An 11,720-nucleotide genomic window follows, 5' to 3' on the forward strand; every position below is an offset into this window, starting at 1 on the left:
CCTACTCTCCCTCTTCTGTACTTTTCATAATACGTTATCACCTTCCTATATAGTCTATAATTTAACTACTGATTGTGTTTAAATAAAATCATTTCAATTCATTTAACCTCTCTTCAAAGACATAGCTTTCAAATTTATCCTTATTATTATTACTCTGTGAACCCTGTGAAGTTTGTTCTTCCACAGTCCTTACAAATAAATGTGAAACTCATAGCTGAATACCGGAGACAAACAAGTAAAATAATCCTTCTGAATCAGGCAGGCTATTTTGAATAAAAGCATTCAGTTGTCACATGCTGAGGAATAAAAGCACAGAACACCCCCCTTTGTTAGATAATGAAGCTACCTTAGGTTCGTATCATCCTGGTTTCCACATTTTAGAATTTCCAGTCTCTCTGGCTGGGAAAGGATCAAGAAGAGAGTACGTTTCTTGGAATCTATAGTCATAAAACATGTATGACAAATGCTGCATCCAGATTTCCCCCCAAAAATGGCTTTCCTCAGAGTATCTGCTCAGTACTGATTTCATAGAATATTAACAGATGTTTCTCAGGGGAAAAGGGGGAGAAGTGAATCTTCAGTCAACTTAAGAAATTACACAATCAACTTTAAGCAGATTTCTTTACTGCAAGGTTTTTGGCGATTACATTTGCTGATGTGTAACTGTGAATATCCAAATGGATGGCATAATATGCCACTTTTCCTGAACTCACTAGGCCAAAGAAGCCCTCTTGGAAAGAGTTCCTTGAGATGCCTATTTCATTCATTCAACCAAAATTTATTGAACACCTACTATGTGCACATGTTGCAAGCACCCGAGATTCAATGGTATGCAGGACACACACAGCTCTTGAATTTACCTGGGATTTACAGTCTAGTAGACACACAAAAAATGAATATTTGAAAGTTGATGAATATAATGAAGGTAAAATACAGGCTGATGTAAGAACATTTAAGAGAGAATGGTGTTTAGTAAAATGAACTGTGAGAAAGCCTACCCTAATAGTTTTCATGAATAAATCTTATCCTTAGATGATTCATCACAAATTGTTTATCATTCACTGTGTATGTAACACTGCACTGAGTGATATTGGGAAATATAGATGCATAAGACATGAACCTTTCTTTAAAAAAAACTTCTCTAATTGACATTAGATACACATTAAAATGCTACCTATCTCTCAAAGATAAATTATCATAGTTTGGGGAAGCCTTCCCCCACATTTACACACCTACTCTACCTTAGGTTGATTTTTCCAGTACTTTTCACACAATGCCTCCTAGGAGAGTGATTTGTGTGTCTCTGATCTACCAAACTAAAGAGTCAACTTTGTGGCACAGACACTGGAACTTTTACATCCTTGCATTCCTTACAGTGCATGGTCTCTTGTGGGAACCAGTAAGGTATAATGATGAAGATCCAAAGCTTTGGAGTCCTATCAATTAGCTGAATTCTGGTGTTGGTTTGAAATCTCAGGAGCTTCCCAGGTGAAATATGAAACTGGAAGACTCTGTGATAGGTCTGCCAACTTTATTATTTTACATGGCTCTCACTTACTGGTCATGGAGGGCAAGGAGAGACCAAAGAAAGAGGCAGACCACTCCAGACTGGCGGGTGACAGGTTTACCAAGTAAAGGATCTTACATACGAGACTTGTCTTGGGTGGCCTCAAGACGAGTAGATCTCCGTACCTGCCCACCACATCTTAAGAGTTTATATAGGGCCTTAAGTGGGTTCAGTCTCATGGACAGTCTGGACGGTCTCAACAACACATTGCTCTCTCAGGCTACATTTTTTTAAATGGCTCAGGTGGAGTTGGGCAGAACTTATATTCCATGTCCTCTCAATGACCTCTTCCAACACCTGGCTCTGGCATTTGCTAGCAGTATGACTGTGTGAAACTCTTCATTCTTTGAGCCTTGATTTTCTTGTCTGTAAAATGGAGATAATAATACCCATATCTACCTAATCATGTAATTGTTTTAGCAGAGATGAAGCATATAAAATAATTTAGGGCCTAACATAGTAAGTATACCATCACAAATGATATTGTTATTACATCTATTGTTATTGCACAGAGCCCTCAGAGAAGTGCTCAGGGAATCTAGATGTTGAGCGACAGGGAGAAGGAGGCCAGGCCCTGGACGATGTGGCCCAGTGCCTCACCTGTCTCTCACAAAGTTCCAGTACAAAGACAGTATACTAGTACTGCAAATTGAAGCCAAGGGACAGCAAGGTAGGATAAATGATGTTGAACAGACATGGAAAAGCCTGATGATGCAGGTGGAGAGGACTTGAAATTATGACTGAAATCCTCAGATTTGATCTAAAGACGGTGGATAAAACCAAAGACTGATGAAGAAGAAATTGTTTTCAAGAAATATTAACTTGCTGATCATGTTCCATAGGAACTAGATGGAAAGAACCAGCATCTAAGAGACCAGTAAGTGAGAGCCATGTAAAATAATAAAGTTGGCAGACCTATCACAGAGTCTTCCACTCTTTTTTATACTCTGATAATTCATTAAGTGAACCAGGGCCTGGATAAATGTGGAATTGGGGAGAAATTGCAATGTATGGTCAAGGTTGGTTCATTGCTGTGAACTGAAATGCCTAAACCATAATTCCGAACAATGAATTCCAGGATGGTATGGGCCCTATCATTAACCACCAAATACTTCCTCAAGAAACTATACTTTTCCTTAAGAAAGTAACAATTTCATCACATGGTTAATTTAGTAACCAAACATGGACAACATTTACATAGGAAATCTCTGTGGCTTTTTAACAGGGAACTTAAATACATCCATGGGAAAAGCAGGAGAGAAAAGAGTTTGCTCATATTTCTCTAAAAAAAAATTTTTTTTTTTTTTTAGAGGGAGAGAGAGCAAGAGCACACATGTGAGTGGTGGGGGAAGGGCAGAGGGAGAGGAGAAAGAATCTTAGGCAGGCTCCACGCCTCGTGCAGAGCCAGACACAGGACTCAACCTCATGACCCTGAGGATCATGACCTGAGCTGAAATCAAGAGTCAGATGCTCAACCTCCTGAGCTACCCAGGTGCCCCATTCTAAAGAATTTCTAATGAGACACTTTCAGTCTTCCATTTATTTTACAGAAGAAAAAGTAAATACTAAAAATATCTACATGAGAACATACTGATATAGTTGTCTATTTTAAAATATTTATTTACCTTCTTGAAATAATAAATTACTCACTTTGACTTTGTTCTAAGCTAATGACTTTCTGAATCAAGATAGAAATTTGAAGGTACAATGTTTGATCATTATTCAAGCACTGTGGTGAAAGTCATGGGAACATTTCATCCCTTTCTGTTCTCCTCCTTCTCCACCCACTAACCTGGGGAGATTTGTTCTTAAAGTTCTAGATTAGAGGGGCACCTGGGTGGCTCAGTCGTTAAGCGTCTGCCTTCGGCTCAGGTCGTGATCTTAGGGTCCTGGGATAGAGCCCCATGTCAGGCTCCCTGCTGGGCGGGAACCCTGCTTCTCCCTCTCCCACTCCCCCTGCTTGTGTTCCCTCTCTCGCTGTGTCTCTCTCTGTCAAATAAATAAAATCTTTAAAAAAAAAAGTTCTAGATTAGATTATAATGTATTTTTCCCATAGAAATAATGCTATTGATAAATATGTATACTTCAAGCAGTATTAGTTCTAGATACTGAGATTTTAGTTTCCAGGCTAGACCACAAAAGGTAGTCCAATCGTAATACACACAGTATATTACAAATTAATGTTTGACACACAATCTGTTCATAATTTCAGGACTCTCTAAACAGTGAAAAATTGGGCCATAATCTACATTCAGGTAATCACTGTCAGAATGACACATGGATTCATAGTAGAAAAATTTATACCTGGCCTCCTAATCCTGCATGGCAGATTTCTAGAAATCATAGATTCACAGGATTCTAGAGCTGGAGCTATCTTCAGAATCACACAAGCCACCTCCTCATTTTGCATCTGAAGAAATCGAGGCCAAAATGTTGAGATGATTTGTGCAAGGTCACTTAACTGATTAGTAGGCAAGTTAGACTTAAAAAGAGTTACCAAATTTTATAAACCTTGTTTTCAGCTGAGAAAATGCTGAAAAAATATATTGATTGACTCATTCATTTATTCATGAATTCACTTATTCTTCACTTATATATTGAAGAACCATTTGCTACATGCCTCAAATGTGCAGAATATTCTGCTAGTTGCTGAAAGAATTCAAAAAGAATATGAATTGGCTTGGGGCACCTGGGTGGCTCAGTCGGTTAAGCCTCCGACTCCTGGTTTCAGCTCAGGTCATGATCTCAGGCTTGTGAGATTGAGCCCCAAGTCGGGCTCTGTGCTCAGCACAGAGGCTGCTTAAGATGCTCCCTCTCCCTCTGCCCGCCCCCCTCGCTCTCTAAAATAAATAAATAAATCTTAAAAAAAAAAAAAGAATATGAACTGGCTTTTTTTTTTTTAAAGATTTTATTTATTTATTTATTCATGAAAGACAGAGAGAGAGAGAGAGAGAGAGAGAGAGAGAGAGAGGCAGAGGGAGAAGCAGTCTCCCAAGGAGCAGGGAGCCCGACGCGGGACTCGATCCCAGGACCCTGGGATCATGACCTGAGCCAAAGGCAGACGCTTAACCATCTGAGCCACCCAGGCGCCCTATGAACTGGCTTTTGCTCCTAACTAGCTGAGCTCTAATTGGCTACAAATTTAGAAAATTAAACACAGGAGTTACATAAACAAAAAGTTATGTCAGCATACATGATTAAATGTGAATTAAGTTATTCAGGTAATGTGTTAGGAGTTCAGAGAGTGGAGAGGTCAGGGTGAATTTAAGGTGTCAAGAAAGTCTTCATAAAAGACAAAATTTAAATCTACCCATCTGTCCATTCCATAGACATTATCGAGTACTCATTATTTCCCATATACCAAACCAAACCATGGGAATATAAGGATGAAAGACAATGCCCCTGTTCTCCAAGATTCACAATCTAATGGGGAAGACAAAGAGGGCAAGAAACAACAAGAGGTAGAGGGTGCATATGATATTTACAATATTAAATATAAGCAGAGGCAGGATTGGGATTAGGAAGGCAAACAAGACAACTCGGCAACAAAATTTAAGGATGCACTCACTCTCAAGCTGTTGCAAGTGCAGACTCAGCTCTTGCACAGACCTGAGAGAGAGTGTCTCCTTAAATTTTGCACCCTAGGCACCTTGCAGCCTCATCTTTGTGCTGGCCCACTAGTACTCTTTAGTCATCATACAAAGTGGCAGAATGGTATAAATAACAATAACAAAACAAAAAACAGAAAATCTTGAATAAGGTCTGAATAAAATCTGCCACTAATAACTATGTGATCTTAAGTAAGTTTTTCATGTCTCTGGACCTCAGTTTCCTCTGCTGCCAAATCTAGGGGTTGACCTAGACTAGTGCTTTTTAGGCTGTGACCTGCACAGCATGTAGAGTCTTCAGAAATATCTCAGATGAGGAAGGGCTGACTGGGTAGAGCTCTACATCCCTTACCCTGACTTTAACCAGACTAGCCATCTTTATTGCTTTTTTAAAAGATGATTCTTTATGAGGGACCCAAGGGCCAGTGAGAGCAGTTATAACTATAGTTTCAATGACCAGTGGAAGTGAGTAGTATCTGAGGGCATTGATCTCTTATTAGTCCTATGGTGGGTATATGAGTCCAACCGTTCCCCATATGAAGGGCTCAATGACTCTTGACGAATTGGGTGGAGAAGAACTGAGAGATAGGCTGAAAACTAGACCAATTTGATGCTAATCTAGAGGTACAGTAGAAATTAACATCTATGAGTCTGATGATGCTTTGGGGTTGAAACCAGGAAGTATTGATGCAACCAAGTGTCATGCCCATAAAACAATGCCTCATGAATGTCATAGTACTTTCTATTTCCCCTCAGAAACACCACTTAGTCAACGATTGGTCACAAATTGTCACACATATGGTACTTATTGAAGAAATGCTGGGCTAACTTTGTGATTAACAGCTAACTGTATTATTTGTTCCATTCTAAGAAGCAACTCAATGTTCTTTAAAGACCTGTAAATCTTCACAAGCATTCTAAAACAATAATCAGGAAAGAAGTACGGTGGGAGAATGGAAGAAAAAGCACAGTAGTCTGGTTCATTTCTGTGAGGTGGCACAGGTATTTAAGTAGTCGTTGAGAATGTGAGTAAAAAGCGTAGCCATAATCTCATTATGTGAAACCAGTATGGCTAATCTCATGCTCCAAATGGTAAATACAAAGAATGACTTTTGTATTTTTTAAGTTTTAGGACCATCAGAGACAAAACTGTTTTGATAATAAACCTCAGCCCTGTGCCCAAATTGGGAGAGGTGCCTCAAAAACAGGATGAAGAGAGAGTAAGGTCCTAGGGGAGTCCAGTTAAGGAATATCTACTTCTACTTACTGTCAGCACTGTGAAGACATCATCTCAGTTGATACAACAACTTAAGCTGGACAGTATTAATCCTACATGTGGATAAAGAAACCAAGTTTCAAAGAGATTAAGTTAAGTTGCCCCAATCATAAAGGTAGTAGTAAATAGAAGAGGTGGTCTTCAAACTGAGGTTTTCCAAGAAGAATGTTTCTCCAATACAATTCCAAAGATATGAAGGAAGGAATATAAAGATTTAATCATTTCCGTGGTTAGTCCACTGTGTGAGAGTCACAACTCCCAAAAAATACAATATGAGAGGCAAGAGTGTATTGAGGTAAAAGTCAGAAGCTTGTGAAAACCCCTTCAGCTACATAAGAGTTCTCTAAGTGAAAAGTGAGGGAGGAGGAGAGGGAAATGAGGATGTGATGAAATGTGATGAAACTGACACACAGTTTCCTATAGCTTCTGGAGAGTTGGGTCATACTTGTTTAGTTCACCACTGTACATTCCAGCACCTAAAACAATGTCTGATGTTGAATTAATAAATATCAAAGGAAAGTTGGGGAGATGGAGGTAGAGTTGCATGTACCATCTCAAACCTATGACAAACACAGATTTTTAATGTACACATTTACCTATCATATGTGTATGAAGGAAAAATGTATGCCTTCTGCTTAATAATGGCCACATTCATAAAGCTTCTGCCTTTATTTCAAAGCCAACTTTACTCATGGACTGAATAAGTAATTGCCTGTTGGATGTGTTTCAATTCCAAAGTTGCTCCTGACATGGTAGGAGAAGGTCTCCTCCTGCAACATCTAAAATTACTGCCACTATATTTGCTTATTTCCAGTAAATTTAAACGTAAATGTAACAGGAAATTAGAATGAGATTTTTTTCTAACTCAGTTTTGAATGAGGCAATAGAGTACCAAAGCAAGAGTGTGACAGTCCCCCATACCACCACCACCATACGCAGATTTACAAAAGAAATGGACCTGAGAAATTGTTCCACAGCTCCTGATCCCCATAGTCAGTTGAAAAGCACAGAAAGACTTTAGAGAGTGGGTAGGAGGTGGACTGGTGAAGAGATTACTTGGGACAGGCAAGAGGCCCTGACCCACACTCTCACCTTGGGTAGGAGGTGCAAATGTCTAACCATGAGCTTAAAGATGACCACTCAGAGAACTGCAATCCCTAAATCTGGAGACAGAGTACCACCACCTGACTTGCACATGAGAGAGCTTACGGTGGTTCTGGAAAGGGCTCTGATCCCCACCCAGGAAATCTAGAAAGAAAGGGCTAACCACTTACTGAGGGAGGAAGGAGAGGGCTGCTCTTGTACAATCATCCTACATTCCCAGAGTTTTGTGGGGCAAAGGATGTGCATTCTCAAGGCCCAATGGCTTGGGTTATATTGGGTCTTGCCCAATAGGGCTATCTGGAGTGGACTGCACTGTTTTGCAGAAAGAAAATGAGGTGGACACCCTGGTTGTCCAGGGGCTAATAAAGGAATCCAACCAATTTTCATTTGCCCAGGTCAAGGCACCTGCATGAGAGAAGGGTGTAGTTGAGATGTTGTCAGCATGGACTGTTGGCCTGGGTTGAGAGTATGAAGCCAAGCAAGCCCTGGCCAATTGTCTTACTTCTCTCCACATACCCCACCTCCCTTCAACCCTGGTGGGGTCCACAACTATAACTCATCTGGTGAGTATAAAGGGAACAGAGTAAAAGAACCACATTCCCTTTTCCTCCTGGAGTATTCCAACCTGAGGCTCACCCAGGCTGGAGGAGAGGAGTCCAGAGTTTTGATAATTAAAAAAGATTGGACATTCTAGTTGATGGATTGAAAGTGTTTTTACCAAAAATAACCAAAGGACTTTTTATTTTCTGAGACTGACCAGAAAATATATGCCAGCCTAAGTCTTCATTTAGGAAGGCAAAGTATAATTGTCAAAAGATAAAAACATGTCTCTCATATAAGCACAGAATAAACACGTGTCAAGATTTATTTAACTCATGGGTGAGAGAGTTAGAAGGATATTAATGCTGGGTCAATGAACATTTGAGAAACTGAATATAGGAAGTGAGTGAGGATAGGATATTGGAAGCTTGAGAGATTAGAAACTAAAATGGCTACCCTCCTACAGGGCAATAAAATTGTAATCTTTCAATCTGTTTTTTCTATCAGACAGAAATTATTTGTAACTCGACTGAGCAAAAATCTAAAAGTGAACATGCAACATCACAAAGTATGGGCCCTAACCAATGGTAGTGAGCAATGGCATACTCCCCTAGAAAATGAAGTAATCCTTGGGTGGGTCTGTGAGACAACACTTGGGCATGATACAGAAAGAACAGACAACAATCTTCTTGCCTTAGTTCCAAGTTTTTAATAATTTGTCTTAATAAGGGTTGGAGGAAATTAGCCCCCACCCTGTCCCCAATCAGTTTTAAAGAGCTGTGGGTGACAAAAATAAGGTTGCATTTTGATCATGATCTGGGAGATATGGTTGTTCCACAAACCAGATATATATCTTCAGCCCTGAGAACGTGGCTCGTAACATTCTGTCCTGATCAGAAGAGCAGAGATTTGGTGATCCAGTTCACCACCAGGGTGCAAGGCTCAGATGGCTGGGTGGGAAGAAGAGGAAGGGAGAGTTGAGACAAAGGTCTGAAGACTTAGGGAAGCACGAGAGGGCAAGATCCTGGGAAAGGCTGGTCTCCAAATGCACTGTTTAGGGATGGCCGCCAGGGATAGAAGTGGGTACGATTAGGGAGAAGGCAGAGAGGACAAACTTGGCTTATCGCACGTTTGTTTCTGGCATTCTCCAAAGCAAAGACAGGATTTGTTTGTTTTCAACTGTACCCGACATTAAGGTTTTATTATTGTTTTCTATGTGACAAAAAAATCTTTCCCTAAAAGAAAAATAGACACACCGTCTCCTTGACAAAACATTAATACATATTTAGTTTAATCTAGTTATTGATGGTAAACTTTAATGAAATAAACCAGTGTGCTATAATCATTGTTCTTTGTAATTTAAGATAGGCAAATGTCTTACAATTCAGAATTATATTTTTGTTCCTCGTTACCGATAGACTACACATGCCAGTAACTTCTCTACAGCGTGTTCTGACGTTATGCAAATGTTTGTGGACCCAATTCAAAAGAACACTGTGGTTGTTGAAGAGGGTGATACTATCTTCCTTGGTCACACGTAGGACTTTTTAAATTTTAACAAAGTGCCATACTGGAATCAGAGTTGCCTTTGTTTTGTTTCTGTAGAAAAACCGGTCTACCACACAGAGTTTTTGCCAGGCTCTCATGGTTCATGTTCTTTCCTTGAACATGGCCCTGAAGAGTTAACTGCTGCTTGTGTGCTTGGCCACCATCCTGTAATCTGGCCTTGGATTTGGACAGCTGACAAAGCAGTGGCATCTTCCTTACGGTCCCCCAAGCTAAAACAAAGATGCAGGTATGTGTTTCCAATGGAAGACGCTTCTGCTGAGAAAATGATAGGACAGTGATGGGATTAACAGAGAGCAGAAAGGAAGGAAAACCCAACACTATCCCACAAGACAAAGAATGAATAAAATCACTCAAGGAAAGATTGGAGTAGGAGATAAAATCTTAGAATGGTGATCTTTTCTAACACAGAGGATATTCAGAACACAACTTAAAAAAAATAAAACCTCATTCATTTTTTTCACTAAAATCATGGAAAAAACAGTGTTGCTTGATAAATGGAAAATTTAAAAGAATTTGTAAAAGGAAAAGCAATGAACATGACACTACACTAGATTTGACAAAAGAATTCCTTCAAATTACAGATAAAGGAGGCCTTTTTTTTTTAAAGATTTGATTTATTTATTTGAGACAGAGAGCACGAGCAAGGGGGGAAGAGGCAGAGGGAGAGGGAGAAGGAGACTCCCCACTGAGCATGGAGCCCAATTTGGGGTTCCATCCCAGGACCCTGGGATCATGACCTGAGCAGAAGGCAGATGCTTCACTTGGCTGAGCCATCCCGGGCAACCCTAGAGGCCCCCTTTTAAAATTCAGTACTCAAGTGTTTATTTGAAAAAGCAGTAAGTGGTGGCAAAAAATTTGTTTTCTTCAAAAGCCCTCATCTTTCCATACTACGTATAATGAGGATAATGACTTTTAAAAATAATAACTCAAGTCTTTGAGTCAATATTTGCTCTGATTTTTCCCCACCAGAGAATTGTTTTGGTGAATAATACCCTTGGCCTTTCATATTTGTTAGGTACTGATCTTACACTAACAATGAGAATATTCAAAAAAGAAAAAAGAAGGCTAACAACAAATGTTTTGATTCCCAATTAAATGTACTCTCTACTAAGAGATGAAAATCAGAGATCTATAGATACATCTAACCTCAAATTACTTATATATGCCTTTGGAATGAATTTTTACTTTTCTATGAATCTAGTTCAAGTACGGAATTATAATCTTTCAACTAAACAGGTGGAGTAACACAGCCTCAAGAGAGACTCTTGGTCCACTTCATTCATTGCTTCAGACTTAACTCAGACCAGCAAGCCTGCCTCTCTCTCTGAGCTCCATTTCTAGAACACACCTTTCATGGAGTGAGATAAAGAAGAAAGATGGCAGGGATTAACTGCTTTGTTTAAAAGGCTTTTCTGGGTAGCTGAGACAGGGGGCAAAAAGAAAAGGTAGTACACGTTACTGGATTGAAATGTGGAACTGGGACATAGTAAATGAACTTCCTGAATTTCAAATTTTTAATGTCCAGTGCCTGCTATGAGGCAGTGTATATTCAGAATAAAAAACAAGAAAGGTAGTAAGAATATCAGCAGAGGATTTAAAAGTTGTCAGTCATTTCCCTGTGGAAAAAAATAAGTGATATTTTTGTATTCTTGTGGAAATCTTATTGTAAACTCTTCGGCAGAAAGAATGAGAAATGAGTATTATCTTTGATTGCGTAATTGAGATTTGTTTTATCTACTTTTTTTTGTTGTTTGCGAAATATTTAGAGGCTAGAAAGGTCTTAATTGACTTTCACACATGAAGCTCTTAGTAAAAATGATAGCTACCATTTATTAAATGCCTACTATGTGCCCGGTACACTGTAGGCACTTTAAATGTTATTCTAGAATATCTCAAAGATTAAAAAAGTTCTGAATTATTCTACGAAGTTCCAGTACCTAATACTGATGAGCCTCATTGTCAAACATTCACAGTATTGTATGCACTCTGACACATATAAGCACTAATCGCTAGTAAGCTTCTTCAGACTTCCAATCCTACTACATTAGAGAACAAC

The sequence above is a fragment of the Callorhinus ursinus genome, unplaced genomic scaffold (genome assembly GCF_003265705.2).
Source record: "Callorhinus ursinus isolate GAN/ISIS: 27379988/994484 unplaced genomic scaffold, GSC_fseal_2.0 scaffold14, whole genome shotgun sequence".
NCBI lineage: Eukaryota > Metazoa > Chordata > Mammalia > Carnivora > Otariidae > Callorhinus > Callorhinus ursinus.